The sequence below is a fragment of the Scyliorhinus torazame genome, chromosome 6 (assembly GCF_047496885.1).
Source record: "Scyliorhinus torazame isolate Kashiwa2021f chromosome 6, sScyTor2.1, whole genome shotgun sequence".
In the NCBI taxonomy this organism is placed as follows: Eukaryota; Metazoa; Chordata; class Chondrichthyes; order Carcharhiniformes; family Scyliorhinidae; genus Scyliorhinus; species Scyliorhinus torazame.
Window position 1 is genome coordinate 139,792,454 of NC_092712.1, and position 16,287 is coordinate 139,808,740.

The following is a 16,287-nucleotide window of genomic DNA, read 5'->3' on the forward strand; positions in this document are numbered from 1 at the left end:
AGAGATTAATGCTGTTTAAATTATTCCTCCCCTCCTGTCCATAACAGAGTGAAATGCCTAATTTTTTGATTTGGCCATGGAATACAACACAAATTCATGCTTGAAAGTCTACAAAAGGTAAGGAATGGTATTTTGCCTCACTTTTCACTCTAATTTGATCCTGTTTCTAAGAGCGTACAATTGCTCCGTGCAGTCACATGGCTGACACTGCTGGCATCACACCACCTTTCAGCAGAATCGGAACTACTTGCTATGGTTGAAAGATGTCACATTCCTACACAGAAAGCTGCCACACAGGAAAATAAACAATGTCCTTCACTGGATTTACAGCATAAATCCCCCTTCTGCATGTTAAATCCTGAGAGTTTTGGCAACAGAGAGGGGATTCCAGATCAAAGTAAACAACCAGTCTGGTGAATATACAACTTGATGTCTATTTGTAAAATCAGCAAAGTCAGAGAGGCAAAGCTAATATAGATGTGCATATAATGTTTTTGGGATAGTTTCTTGGGACAACCTTTTCTGTAGCCAACACCAAAGAGCAGGCAATACTAAACCTAAAGTGCAATGAGATGGAATTAATTGCTAACCTCATAAATGAGAGTGTTTTGTGATTCATGCACTAGGACACCCGATCCTGCTGCATCGCAGAGCCCTGCAATCTCTCACAATTTGGATAAAAGCTTCTTTATTTGTCCTGCCAGAATGGATGACTTTACACTTGCCCACATTATATTCCATTTGCCAGATCTTTTCCCACTCACTTAATCTAATAATAATAATCTTGATTGTCACAAGTAGGCTTACATTAACACAGCAATGAAGTTACTGTGAAAAGCCCCTAGTCGCCACATTCCGGAGCCTGTTCGGGTACACAGAGGGAGAATTCAGAATGTCCAAATTACCTAAAAGCACGTCTTTCAGGACTTGTGGGAGGAAACCAGAGCACCCGGAGGAAACCCACGCAGACACGGGGAGAATGTGCAGATTCCACACAGACAGTGACCCAAGCCAGGAATCGAACATGGGACCCTGGAGCTGTGAAGCAACAGTGCTACCCACTCTGGTACCGTGCTGCGCTATCGATGCTACTTTGTCGCCTCCTTACATCCTGCTAGTTTGATGCCAGTTTGATACCAGGGTAATGCCAGGGTGGTGCTAGGAGAGTTCACCTAGGTGCAGAATGCTACCTGGTGCTATGTGCTGGGGAAGCCTTTAAATATGACGCCAAGATAATCAAAGTGCTGAGTTGATGGGTGCTCAGAACTCTGCCGGCCAGTAACACATCAGACACATCAGATAGAGACAACATGGTTTGTCGAAGTGATATTTATTGGAGTTCATTGAAGGATTTGCAGACGACACAAAGGTTGGTGGAATTGCGGATAGCGATGAGGACTGTCTGAGGATACAGCAGGATTTAGATTGTCTGGAGACTTGGGCGGAGAGATGGCAGATGGAGTTTAATCCGGACAAATGTGAGGTAATGCATTTTGGAAGGGCTAATGCAGGTAGGGAATATACAGTGAATGGTAGAACCCTCAAGAGTATTGAAAGTCAAAGAGATCTAGGAGTACAGGTCCACAGGTCATTGAAAGGGGCAACACAGGTGGAGAAGGTAGTCAAGAAGGCATACGGCATGCTTGCCTTCATTGGCCGGGGCATTGAGTATAAGAATTGGCAAGTCATGTTGCAGCTGTATAGAACCTTAGTTAGGCCACACTTGGAGTATAGTGTTCAATTCTGGTCGCCACACTACCAGAAGGATGTGGAGGCTTTAGAGAGGGTGCAGAAGAGATTTACCAGAATGTTGCCTGGTATGGAGGGCATAAGCTATGAGGAGCGATTGAATAAACTCGGTTTGTTCTCACTGGAACGAAGGAGGTTGAGGGGAGACCTGATAGAGGTATACAAAATTATGAGGGGCATAGACAGAGTGGATAGTCAGAGGCTTTTCCCCAGGGGAGAGGGGTCAATTACTAGGGGGCATAGGTTTAAGGTGAGAGGGGCAAGGTTTAGAGTAGATGTACGAGGCAAGTTTTTTACGCAGAGGGTAGTGGGTGCCTGGAACTCACTACCGGAGGAGGTAGTGGAAGCAGGGACGATAGGGACATTTAAGGGGCATCTTGACAAATATATGAATAGGATGGGAATAGAAGGATACGGACCCAGGAAATGTAGAAGATTGTAGTTTAGTCGGGCAGTATGGTCGGCACGGGCTTGGAGGGCCGAAGGGCCTGTTCCTGTGCTGTACATTTCTTTGTTCTTTGTTCTTTGTTCTTTTGATTCACATGTGCTGTGGATAAAGGGGAAGTACTGTGCTTTGATTCCCTAAGAGGTACGTTCGGTGCAGTGGGGGGTCCAGAGACCATTATGTGTTGGCTGAGGGAGTTTGAAAGATCGGGGTGGCATTTAGAAATGGCCTCCCAATCCACAAGTCATCTTACTGCACTGGCGAGCTGAGCTTGTCAGTGCAGGAAATGAGGCAAGTGCAACCTCAGCGGGGCCTTCCTCGCTGAGACCGAAAAGCCAGCAAAATCCCATTAAATAGCATGATGTTTCTCGGCGCTGCACACCCAAAATGGGATTTCTTTTGTCCCATTAAATCGCTCCCCACATCTGCAGTATTGTGTAGTGCAGTATTGGTCTCCTTATTTAAGGATTGCTGGAAAGACATTAGAAGTAGTTCAGAGAAGGTTTACTGGACTGATACCAGGGAATGGGTGGGTTGTCTTATGAGGAAAAATTGAAAAGGGTAGGTTTGTAGGCTTTGGACTTTAGAAGAGTAAGAGGTGACGTGATTGAATCCTGTAAGATCCTGAGAGGTCTTGACAGGGTGGATGTGGAGAGGATGTTTCTTCTTGTGGAAGAACCTAGAACCAGGGGTCACTGTTTAAAAATAAGGGGTCGCCCATTTAAGACAGAGCTGAGGGGAAATGTTTGCTCTCTGAGGTCTCAAGTCTCTGGAACCTTCTTCCTCAAAAGGCAGCAGAAGTAGAGTTATTGAATATTTTTAAGGCCGAGCTGGACAGATTCTTGATTAACAAGGGAGTGGGATATTTTTGTGGGTGCGTAGGAATGTGGAGTGGAGGTTACACTCAGATCAGCCATGGGCTTCTTGAATGGCAGAACACTCAAGCCTACTCCTGATCCTAATGCATATGTTCGTATATTTGTAATCAACAAAAAGTGCCTTACTTGCTTGTCTGACAATTTTCAATTTATTTTGCAGATAAAATTAAATATCCTGAACTGAGTAGAATCCTAGTACATGAATATAGTGTGTCTACAGTGATGTATAAGGTCCAGTTCAGCCAACTTTGAAGTAGGAAAGTATTTTCAGACCAAAATAGATTAAATTCCATCTTAGAGTTAGTTCTATTTAATGCAAAGTCTAGTGTCCCTGGAGAGGTTTCATATGTAGCTGGGTTTAAATGCTGGTAATATAATATATACAGCGATACATTATGTGGCTTCTGAAAGCCGTACGCTTAACTCAGTAATTAAAATATTGGACTTTTAAATTACCACAAACTCTTCGTTTAAGTTCACTTAAATTTAATTATGTAATTCAATACATTCTGGTTTACACATATTTTCCTAGTTCAAACTAGTTCAGAATAATCTTGAGTAGAAAAATAATGTAATTTGTGCAACATGAATCTTCCAGATAAGGTTGATTCAGCTACTCTGTTGGATTGAAGGCTGAAGCACAATGCACATATCAACAATGCACAATAGGGGGATTTTCATCTGAGCAGGTTTGAACAGGAACACATATACTTAAATGGCCAGCATTTCAATCTGGGCTATTTTAACTCCTTGGTGATTTGTTATTTTGTAGGTGTAACATAAGCGGCTTCCTTGTGGTGCACTTGACAAAGGAAGGTTCAGACGTGGAGATAACTTCAACACGTTTATTAAACTATTTACACTTCTATTACTCGGGTTCGACACTACTGCTAATCCTACTATAACTACCCAGACTGACTAATCAGCTGCTGCAATCCACCTGGTGGGTGTAATATTGAATCAACACTGTGTCTGTACTCACTGACTGTCTCCACTGGAAAGAGGCAGATCATGTGTGTGGTGTCCTTTATTTATGGGTTGGTGTAATGCCCCCCTGTGGTCGTGTCACCTCCTTGTGTATCGTGAATGTCCATTGGTCGTATCCTATCTATCTGATCTATTGGTTGAGTGTGTGTGTGTGATGTCACTGGTGCTCCATCTAGTGTCTAGCTAGCCTACTTGTATTTACATTGATGCTCATCACCACACTTGGTTCCATTGGAATACTGTCAGTTCACTTTGAAATATGTAGGTAAGTGTGCAGTGGTTGCCAGCAGCTGATGATAAGGCAGCACATGGCTACTCATTGGCTTTCCAGTAAACCACGGGGACTGGATTTCAGGGAAGAATCACCAGATAGACCCTCTGTGTAAGTGAATGGGTTTCAAATGAGTTAAAATAAGGCCGTATTATATTGTGTGGGTCAAGGAAGGTCTTGACCAAGAGAGAATTGCTGGTTCTACAAAGGCAGATTTTTAGATTCACCTGAAAGGTCTCTTACTGCTTCAGACTAACTGCAAACTTGCCTTAGCTTTGTGGGAAAACCATGGCAACTATCCAGCTCATGATCTGGCTTGTGTTAAATAAGGCTCATCTTGTTTTCTTGCAAAACCCTCCAATTTGACATCGTAAATGGTTAGATTCTCAATAAGTAAGTAAACTATTCATATTTTACTGACCACCTGCCCAATTTTGGCAAGTTGGACAAATGCAATCATCCCCCATGAATTATCAGAGGCAGCGACTGTATTCATGCTTATCAATGGCATCGTAAACAAACTAATGTAATACTCATCTCATTTACTGTTTTGTGCTCAAATTGTTGGTCAAGTTTGCCAACGTAACCAGTAATGCAATTCAAAACAAAGCATTTAATTGGCTGTGAAGCACTTTGGCCTTTCTGGAGGATGTCATGTGTGTAAATGAATGCAAGTTGTTTCGTCTTTTAGAACCTTTTCCAATTTTCCTCACAATTTATCATCCCTTTCCATTTAACACAACGGACTTCTTCAATATCCAAAATAATTTTAATGGACTCTTTCCTCCTCTTCGGAACTGATATTAAATTGTGAATTTTGTATTTCCTGTTGCTTCCACAGAGAAACATCGGAACAGGAGTCAACCATTCTGCCCCTCAATCCTCTTCCATCATTCAGTGATGTCATGGCTGATCTGCAGTGTAACATCATACACCTGCCTTTGCCCAATATCTATTCATAGGCTTGTCTCATAGAAGTCAATAAATCTCAGGTTGACCTTCGCATGGACTACCCTTTGCAAAAGAGAGTAGCAGATTTCAACCACCCTTTGTGTAGAAGAGATTCTGAATGTCACACCTGGAAAGGTCTGGCTCTATTTTTATGGTCCTGATCTTCTGGGCACTGGATAGTCGGAGACGAGACATACCTGCCTAGATGCGTGCCGGGACGCTTCAGAAATCCCAACACACTCACTCCCTGGAAATTGCACAGGAAGTTTGAATATCCGATGGGCATTTCCCCGGGTCACTCCAAAAAAGTCTGCCACTTACTTAGCTTAATAGTTACCCAGGAAATGTTAGGCAGAAAAGTTCTGCTGGGTAACTATATAACTGACATCTCCTACAATCCCTTGACGCCTTCCTCAAACCCCCCCCCCCCCCGGACACACCCACTCCCCCGACCCCCTGGCTATCCTCCCGTGCAACTTCTCTACTGTCCATTGCCTGACATTCCCTGATCCATCCTACTCCCCCCTTGAATCCTGACTGCACCCTCTGAACACCAGATAAAAATTCCTAACCTGGCTGACTAACCCCGGCGTGACCCGACAAGCCCCATCACCAAACTATTCCCCTGACGGTCTGGCTCCTCCTAAACCTCCAACTCTCCGATGACTCCCAACTATCCTACAGCACCAGACTACACCTTTAGCCTCTGAAACCCCTGGCACCACCCCTGATTAACCCCTGACCTCTGACAGAAACCTCACTAGCCCCAGTACCCAACTTCCCCAACCCCAACCAGCCATCTAATACCCGACTCCCCCGACCACGCAATTATCAACCTTGACCCCCAACTCCCCAACATGACCTGACTTGCCCCATTACCTGATGTCCCTTCAACACCCTTGATTCTAGCCTCAACCCCGACTAGCCCCTCAGACCCCAACTATATCCTCTGACCCTCCCAACTACACACCAAACCTCTCTGACTCCCCCTATCACCCGACTACCACTGAACATCCAACTACCCCCTGACCCCTCAACTACCTCCATACCCTGCGTCACAGCAACCCCAAATTCTCCCCAACCCAATCCGAATCGCCCCTACCACACAACTACTTCCCTGGTTCTTTGACTCCTCCCGACAATCCCAAATACCCATATCACATTCTGGCACCTCTAACCCCCGGTTCCCCTTCATCCCCGACTTCCCTGGCCCAATCTGACTAATCCCTATTACTCAACTTCCTCCCTGACTGTCCAACTCCCCCATCCCCCAACTAACCCTCAAAACCCCTGACAACACTCTACCTTCCAACACATCCAACACACATGTCTCCCCCCATCCAATTACCCCCAACCACATTATTTTGAAAACTTAATCAAATCACCATTAACATTCTAAATTTCAGGAAATTCAACCCTACTCTATTTAATCTCCCCTCATATTTTAACACTTGGAATCCAGGTATCAACCTGGCAAATTTATGCTGCATTTCCTCAAAGGACAAAATATTTCCTAAAATGTGGGGCGGGATTCTCCGAGCTCACGCCGGGTCGGGGAATCGCAGCGGAGGGCACGCGAATCCCGCCACGCCGCTCCAACGCCGGGCCGCCGATTCTCCGGTCACCGGAGAATCGGCATCAATCGCGCCGGCACAGTCGCCGTGGCGCCGGTCAGGGGGCCATTGAAAGAGGCCCCCATGGCGATTCTGCACGCTTGATGGGCCGAGTGCCCGCCGAGTTCCGCCAGCGTCGTTTGCGTATGGTCCTACCCGGCGGGGCCTCGCCGTCAGGCTGCGGGGGCCGTCCTGGTAGGGGGCGGGGGGAGCCGACTCCAGGGTGGGCCTCCACAGTGGCCAGGCCCGCATCAGGGGCAACCGATCGGTGAGTGCGCTAATTCCGGGGAGGGGTTTATGTTCCTCTGCGCCGGGCCCCTGCAGGGCTCTGCCATATTGCCCGTGGGCCGGCACGGAGACGTCTGTGGCGCTCATGCGCGGACCCGCGCCGACCATGGCGCATGCGCAGACTTGCGCCAGCAGCGCACAGCAATCTGGCACCATTCTAGCCCCCGAGGACGGCGAGAGTCACTGGGCCTGGAGACCCGTTGACGCCGGCGTCGCTCGCGTCAGTTTTGACACCGGCATCAACACTTGGCCGGGATTTTGGAGAATCCCGGCCGTGGTGTTCAGAGTGTCCAGAGAGCTGCAAGTTTTGCAGTTAAGTTTTGCAGTTTTACAAAGTGTTTGGCTGGTTTTGCTGAGAGAGCTGGATCTCTGCCATGAAAGACTATCTCTGGATCATTTGGGTGATTTAAAGTAAAGCCTTTAACCTGATGTGATTTTGTTTAAAGGTGTTAAGTCTCTTGGAAGTTTGAAGGAACATTTTAGGGAATTATTTACTGTTGCAATATTTTCTGAGTTATCTTTGAAGTAAGGGGGGGTTAAGAGATCCAATGTTTATTTAAGATGTTAAGTTGAGTTCATGGAATAAACAGTGTTTTGTGTTTAAAAACCCACTTGTCCATAATTGAAATACCACACCTAGGGAACAAGCCGCGTGCTCGGAAAAGCAACAAATCCATTAAAGGGAGAGGTTGGTTGAACTCCATGATACATTTTGGGGTTCTGAAAACGCCTCGCCCATAACAAGAGCTGTTCACCTGCTCACAGTATTCCAGTGTGGTCCGTCAAGAGCTTGGACAAGGGCACCTAAGCATGGCTTCCACTCCCTTGTATTCTGTTCCTCTCGATATAAAGGTCAGCATTCAATTTGTCTCATTGATTATTAACTCAACGAGTCTTGACATTTTAATGTGGAAATGTGGTCACTGGGAGGGATGGGTCAGTCAGTAAGGCAATAACAACTCCTGTGTGACAGGACCTCTGAGTGGGGCCCGGTGGCCCCTCACCGCTGCGGCATCCGCCAACCTCCGCAGTGGTGACCGCAATGTCCTTGGCCATTGTGTCATTGGCATATTTGTATACATGGAGCTGGATTCTCCGCTGTCTGGATTCTCCGTTACGCTGGCAACACGCCCAGGTCTAGGGCCCGTTCTTCGAAGGTGGTGAGGCTTCTTAAATCCGGCATGCCTCTGCCAGTCTGGGCCCTCTCCCGATGATTGTGGAAGAGCTTCACCTGCAGAAACACAGAGAGGGCATCATTAGCCGCATGCGTGGTTCACAGTGTGTGGTAAACCACGTTATTGTATTATATGCATGGTGCTGTATTGTACATGCCTGGGCTTGTCCAGGCTGGCTCCGCCTGTGGCTCCTCCCCTCAGGCTTCTGTAAAAAAGTGGCAAGTCTCTGCCTCCAGACCCAGTTCGGGTGCAGAGGTAGGATATTTGCTGTTTAGTGTATTAAAGCCTCAGTTACGTTTATCACTCGTCGTCTATTATTGATGGTGTATCAATTTAATACACTAAAGTTCCAATGATGGACTCTTCACTCAAGATGAACTCTTCACTCAAGCCTGATCGCTTGCAACTGGACCCACAAGCAGCCGATGCTACAGAGACCTTTGAACACTGACTAAGCTGCTTCGAGGCGTACCTCCCATCCTTCAACGAAGACTTCACAGACCTCCAGAAGAAGGTCATCCATGCACAGGTGAGCCCAAGAGTCTTTAACCTCATCAGGGACGCCCCCTCTTACGCAGAGGCTATAACGCAGCTGCTAAAAGGACATTATGTGAAATCCGTTAACCAGGTATATGCTAGGCACCTCCTCGTCACGAGACGCCAATGTCCTGAGGAATCACTCGCGGAATTCCTGTGTACCTTGCGCATCCTCTGCCGGAACTGTGACTGCCGGGCGATATCAGCTACCCAGCACGCGGAGCTGCTGATCAGGGACGCCTACGCGCGGGCATGCACTCGAACTATATCCGCCAGCGATTATTAGAAGGGGGGCCACTCGGCCTCCTAGAGACAGTCCAGCTCTCCAACTCACTGGAGGTGGCCTCCTAGAACATGGGGGCCTACACCTCTGACTGTGCGGCACCCTCGTGGGCGCAGTCATCAACCGACCCGGGTGCGACGCACGCCTGCGCCCCTGCCCCCCCTCACCGTCTGTAGCCTCGCAACACTTAAGGTCGCCCCACCCTCCCTCTTCACAAACCTCACCCCGGACTGTAAGTCCATCGCTACCAGGAGCAGACGCTACGGTGCCCAGGATAGGGCCTTCATCAGGTCGGAGGTCCAGCGACTCCTGCAAGAAGGGATCATTGAGGCTTGTAACAGCCCCTGGAGAGCCCAAGTGGTGGTCGTCAAGATTGGGGAGAAGGACCGGACGGTCATCGACTATAGTCAGACCATGAACCGGTACATGCAGCTCGATGCGTACCCCCTCCCTCGCATATCTGACATGGTCAATCAGATTGCGCAGTATCGAGTCTTCTCTACAGTTGACTTGAAGTCTGCATACCACCAGCTCCCTATCCGCCCCGAGGACCGCCAATACACTGTCTTCAAGGCAGATAGCTGCCTCTATCACTTCCTCAGAATTCCCTTCGGCGTCACCAAAGGGGTCTCGGTCTTCCAAAGGGAAATGGACTGAATGGTTGACAAGTGCGGGCTGCGCGCCACGTTCCCATACCTAGACAACGTCACCATCTGCAGCCGTGACCAGCAGGACCATGATGAGAACTTCCGGCGCTTCCTCCACACCGCAAAACTCCTGAACCTAACTTACAATAGAGAGAAATGCGACTTTCGCTCAACCCGCCTGGCCATCCTTGGCTACGTCGTGGAACACGGAGTCCTAGGTTCAGACCCCGACCGCATGCGCCCCCTCCTGGAACACCCCCTCCCCCACTGCCCCAACGCCCTGAAGAGATGCCTTGGGTTCTTCTCTTACTATGCCCAGTGGGTCCTCAGCTATGCGGACAAGGCCCGCCCACTGATCAAATCCACCATTTTTCCCCTGACGACTGAGGCCCGACTGGCCTTCAATCGCATCAAAGCAGACATTGCTGAAGCCGCGATGCACGCTGTGGACGAGTCCATCCCTTTCCAAGTGGAGAGCGATGCGTCGGACTTTGCGCTGGCCGCTACACTCAACCAGGCGGGCAGGCCCGTGGCTTTCTTCTCCCGCACCCTCCATGCCTCCGAAATTCGACACTCCTCCGTCGAAAAGGAAGCCCAAGCCATCGTAGAAGCTGTGAGACATTGGAGGCATTACCTGGTCGGCAGGCTATTCAATCTCCTCACTGACCAACGGTCGGTTGCCTGCATGTTTAATAATACACAGCGGGGCAAAATCAAGAACAACAAGTTCTTGAGGTGGAGGATCGAGCTCTCCACCTAACGCTATGACATCTTGTATCATCCCGGCAAGCTCAATGAGTCCCCAGATGCCCTCTCCCACGGTACATGTGCCAGCGCACAAGTAGACCGACTCCGGGCCCTCCACAATGACCTCTGTCAACCGGGGGTCACACGGTTTTTCCATTTCATCAAGGCTCGCAACCTGCCCTACTCTATCGAGGAGGTCAGGTCCGTGACCAGGGACTGCCAGGTCTGCGCAGAGTGCAAACAGCACTTCTATCGGCCAGAAAGAGCACATCTGGTAAAGGCCCCCCGCCCCTTTGAGCGCCTCAGCATGGACTTCAAAGGGCCCCTCACGACCGTAACGTGTACTTCCTCAACATCGTTGACGAGTACTCCAGATTCCCCTTCGCCATCCCCTGCGCTGACATGACCTCTGCCACCATCATCAAGGCCCTGCACAGTCTTTTCACCCTGTTCGGGTACCCCGCCTACATCCACAGTGATCGGGGCTCTTCCTTTATGAGCGACGAGTTGCGTCAGTTCCTGCTCAGCAAAGGCATCGCCTCCAGCAGGCCGACCAGCAATAACCCCCGGGGAAATGGACAGGTGGAGAGGGAGAACGTGACAGTCTGGAAGGCTGTCCTTCTGGCTCTACGGTTGAAAAGTCTCGCAGTCTCCCGCTGGCAGGAGGTCCTCCCCGATGCGTTCCACTCCATCCGGTCGTTCCTCTGTACAGCCACTAACCAGGCTCCTCATGAACATATGTTTGCCTTACCCAGGAAGTCCACCTCCGGGGTCCCGCTTCCATACTGGCTGACAGTCCCAGGGCCCGTCCTTCTCCGCAAGCATGCGAGGAGCCATAAAACCGACCCCCTCATCGAGAAGGTCCTGCTGCTCCATGCGAACCCCCAATATGCCTATGTGACACACCAGGACGGGCAGTAGGACACGGTCTCCCTTCGGGATTTGGCTCCTGCAGGCTCCCCGGCGACCATCACCACCACCCCGCACCCTACACCGTCTTCCCCTACCTCCGCCTATCTCCCTCACAAACTGACACCTGCAGGCTCACTGGCGACAAGCAACACCACCTCCACCCGTACACTGCCCCCCCACCCCCCGCCTTCGCCGACTCAACATCTGGGTGAAGAAGAAGAAAACAACACGCTCCCGGACGCGCAGGTCTCGACGCCGGCGCCCACACCACAGCCGGGACCGAGGCGGTCACAGCGGAAGGTCAAGGCCCCTGACAAACTTGACCTTTAAGACCACTTCATCCCGATGGACTTTTTTTAAACAGGGGGTGAATGTGGTAAACCACATTATTGTTTTCTATGCATGGTGCTGTATTGTACATGCCTGGGCTTGTCCAGGCTGGCTCCGCCTGTGGCTCCTCCCTTCAGGCTTCTGTATAAAGGTGGCAAGTCTCTGCCTCTGGACCCACTTCAGGTCCCGAGGCAGGAGGCTTGCTGTTTAGTGTATTAAAGCATCAGTTACGTTTATCACTCGTCATCTCTTATTGATGCTGTATCACAGTGGTGGGGGTTGCGGGGGTGGGGGGGGCATGTAAAAGCAGGCTGAGGGGATTTGAGGGGAGATTGGGGGTTGAAGGGCGGGTTGGGGGCGCATGGATGGTTGGGGGGTGGATGCTTGTTTGGCGGGGAGAGGTCTCCAGAGAGGGGGGAGTGGGTGGCGTTGATGTCAACTCACTTGCGCTGCAGTGTTGGTCACTGACCTTCTTAGGGCACTGGAGACCAGTCCTCCTGGTCACGCTTCCCGAGCTGATGGCTGCTGCCACTTCGTCCCTGGCGGCACTGGCTGCCCAGTGGCTCACCCTCCAGGATCCTCGGGTGAACAGGACATCCCTCCTGGTCTCCACCGCATCAAGGAGCCTCCCCAAGTCTGCATCCCCGAATCTTGTGCTTGGTCTTCTCGGTGCCATGGCTGCGAGCTAATGGGGCTGGTTGTGCAACTGCTGTTTAAGTGCTGCTCCACCTTGTCAGTGGGGGTGGGGGTGGGAGGGTGGGGCGCTGGCGAGCGAGGTCCCGGCGACGAGCCTTCATTTGCAGCGAGAAGCAATGGGGGCCTATTAAGTGGACCAATTAATGTTGAATAGTATTGGTGGCCTGTTCCCGCTCGCTACCACACTTAGAAATCTTTCCGGAGAATCGCGCCCTGGGCGGGATTCTCCGTCCCGATGCACCAAAAGACTGGTACGGCGCCCCCGCTGGCAGCAGGATTCTCCGTCCCTCCAGCCGGCCAATGGGGTTTTCCATTGTGGGCAGCCCCATGCTGTCGGGATATCCCTGGGCGTGGGTGCGCTGCCAGCATAACAGAGAATCCAGACAGTGGAGAATCCAGCTCCAGGTATCCAAATATGTCAATGACACAAAGATAGGCAGCATTTTAAGCAGTATGTATGAAAATATAAGATTGCAAAGAGGTATTGATAGATTGAGTGAATGGGGGAAACTGTGGCAAATGTGGGCATCCACTTTGAATGTAAGAAGGGTGAAACAGAATGCTTATTAAATGGTGAAGAGCTGGAAACAGTGTTGGTCCAAAGAGACATAATGGAATTCTGTCCCATCATCTACATCATTATTAAATATGGTGAATAGTTGAGGCACAACACACTGCATGGCAAATTCTTACATGGCCATTTTTATTTGTTTCTTTCCTTTCAGCTCATAAGATTGAAATTTATATTTGGAAGAAACGTTTTGTCATGGCGGCATGATGCGAATGTGTTTGGAAACAAAGGAATGCATGGAGGTATGTGAGGACACCGCTGTGTCACTCAGTATGTCAGGTGCTACAAAGTTATAAACAAATGTAAAGGATAAAAGTAAAAATAAATCCATATTGTAAAAGATCCATGTCTCGGCACAAGCAGCTCTTATTACAGAGCAGATTGACTTGACAACCAATTACAAAGTCGCTGCCAGCGGCATTTTCACAACTGCCAATACATTGGCTGATCAAAGACAACCCATTAAGGCGATAAAACACCATTAAGAAAAATTTGGAACCAGGATAGTTTTGCTGTCTTTTTAAACTATATTTTCACCTGGTTGGGCTACCTCACATCACATAATATTAATAGCTCTGGCAACGCTCAAGTAACCCATTCTCTGGCATTTCCTAAGGGTACCCTGTAAACATGAATGACCACCTTCATGTCCATGGGCCAATGCCTCCCCACAGTGGCACAACTGAGATTAGAAACTTATGAAGGAGCATTGTAGATTTTTTTTAAACTGCAAAGGATAATTTTTCCAGGTATCATTTGCCCTGACAGCTATTCGCCGATGTGAAGAATATTGATGCACATTGAAAATATCAAATATAAATGGCCGAAGAATATTTTAATAATAGCTCAAATAAAAGTAAATGTCTGTATTATTTTAACTCATGTGGAAGAATAATTGTAAGACTGATCAACACAAGTAAGTAATGTGAAACTTAAGGTATTCGGTCTGAAGTAGCTGGCCAAAAGTCTCATTAATATCGATATTTCCTCATGGACAAGAATCAAAAACAATGCTAGTGCAAGAGCCAAAGATCTGTTTGGTATTGGACCAGAGGAAAATTAACTGGAACACATGAGGCTGGTCGCCGTTGGAACTTGAGATAAGATTTTAAAGTTGTAGTTAAAGGGCACGATTGAACGGACTCAAGATAACGTCCAGTTTTGGGCGTGTCTGGCGGGGAGTTTTGCAACGTTTGTGTTAGCGAGATTACGGCCCGTATTCAAAAGCACCTCCTGTCAAAAATCAGGCCCCATGTGATACTTGACATTCCTGGCTCCTTCTCCATTTGATTCGCCCAACTCACACCTCAGCAGCTAGCAAAGGGGGGCTGATTTTCAATGCTCCCTTACCGCTCACTCCCCGTCAACACACAAGCATGGCAGTCCGCAGATCTGATCCTCACTTTGGGGATGCCGACCTCACAAGGCTTTGCGACACTGTGGATGGAGGGGGTGGCATCCTGGTCCCCCGTGAGGGTCGGAGGACCAACAGCAGCGTCAGTAATGCCGCCAGGGAGGCAGTGGCAGTGGCTGTCAGTGTGAGTACCATGACCAGGAGAACCAGCGTCCAATCTCGGAAGAAAACCAACGACCTCCAAAGAGCTGCAAGGGTAAGTTATCACCTCTCTCCTGGCATCAGATCCTCCTGCCATCTCTCAAATTCCCAACAACCCCCTCCTCCCCCCGCCACTCCAGTTGACTGACTGACATCTTGCATCCTCCCAACATCTGACTTCATGCTTCTTCCTCAGAACAATCTAACAACCCCTTCATGTCCAGATATAGTGCCACATTCTATAGACCACCCTGATCCATCAAGCGGCAGATCACAATGCCCACTCTTTGCTTCTGCAGGAGAAGATAGTCCATAATAAACAGGAAAGGGCCAATATGGGCGGGAGGAATCCCAGAGATTCGAGGCCTCACCCCCTGTGAGAAATGGGCCCTGGAGATCGCGGGGTTGCAGGAGTCAGTAGTCACTGACAGCGAGGTTTGCCTGCACCAGAGAGATGAGGATCCATGCCACTTCACCCAGATGACCTGTCTCAAATGAGTTGTTTGTGTCAGACAAAATGATCCTTTCTTTTCACTGTGCACATGTCTATTGTCTCGCAGGTTCAATCCTAGTACTGGTTGAGATTATTCATGAAGGCGCCCTTTCCAACCTTGCCCCGCGCCTTGAGGTGTGGTGTCCCTCAGGTTCAATCATCACTAGTCAGCTCGTCCCCTCAAAGGGGAAAGTAGTCTATGGTCATCTGGGACTATGACGACTGTACTTACGTTTTTTCTGTCTTGCAGGTTTACCACCTGATGAGTTCGAGTGACCTGGGGTCATACCTCTCCCCGCTACCCAGGAGAACACCTTGGAGGAGATCTCCAAGTAGACCACTGGTGAGGTTTAACAAGTATGACCCCCCACCTTCCACCAGCGCAGCAGGGGTACAGTCTGGTAAGTACAGCTGTTGATGGACATGAGGTCAAGGCAAGAGCATCCAAGGGGGACAGTAGTCAGAGATCTGCTTGATCTGCTTGATCCCAGGACAAAGCTGGGTCCCAGCCAGATACTGAACCTCTGCTCAAGGTTCTCCCTGAGCTGATGCAGATGATAATCCAGAAACGGGAGATTCAGGAAGGGCTGTCATCAACATTCCAGTGACTGCAAACAATTGGAGGAGTCCCAAAGGGTTTGGGCACACGAGATGGTGCCGACAATGTGTGGCACTGAGACCAACACTGCTGGGTGGCGACTGCAATGGAAAGCCTGGAGCACGACATCAAAGTCTTAAGTGGTGATGTCCAAGGCATGACTCAATCTGTGTGATAACCATGGTTGAGGGCCTTATCATAGAATCATAGAATTTACAGTGCAGAAGGAGGCCATTCGGCCCATCAAGTCTGCACCGGCTCTTTGAAAGAGCACCCTAACCAAGGTCCACACCTCCACCCTATCCCCATAATCCAGTAACCCCACCCAACACTAAGGACAATTTTGGACACTAAAGGCACTTTAGCATGGCCAATCCACCTAACCTGCACATCTTTGGACAGTGGGAGGAAACCGGAACACCCGGAGGAAACCCACGCAGACATGGGGAGAACGTGCAGACTCCGCACAGACAGTGACCCAAGTCAGGTATCGAACCTGGGATCCTGGAGCTGTGAAGCAATTGTGCTAACCACAATGCTACCGTGCTGCCCTTGAATTTT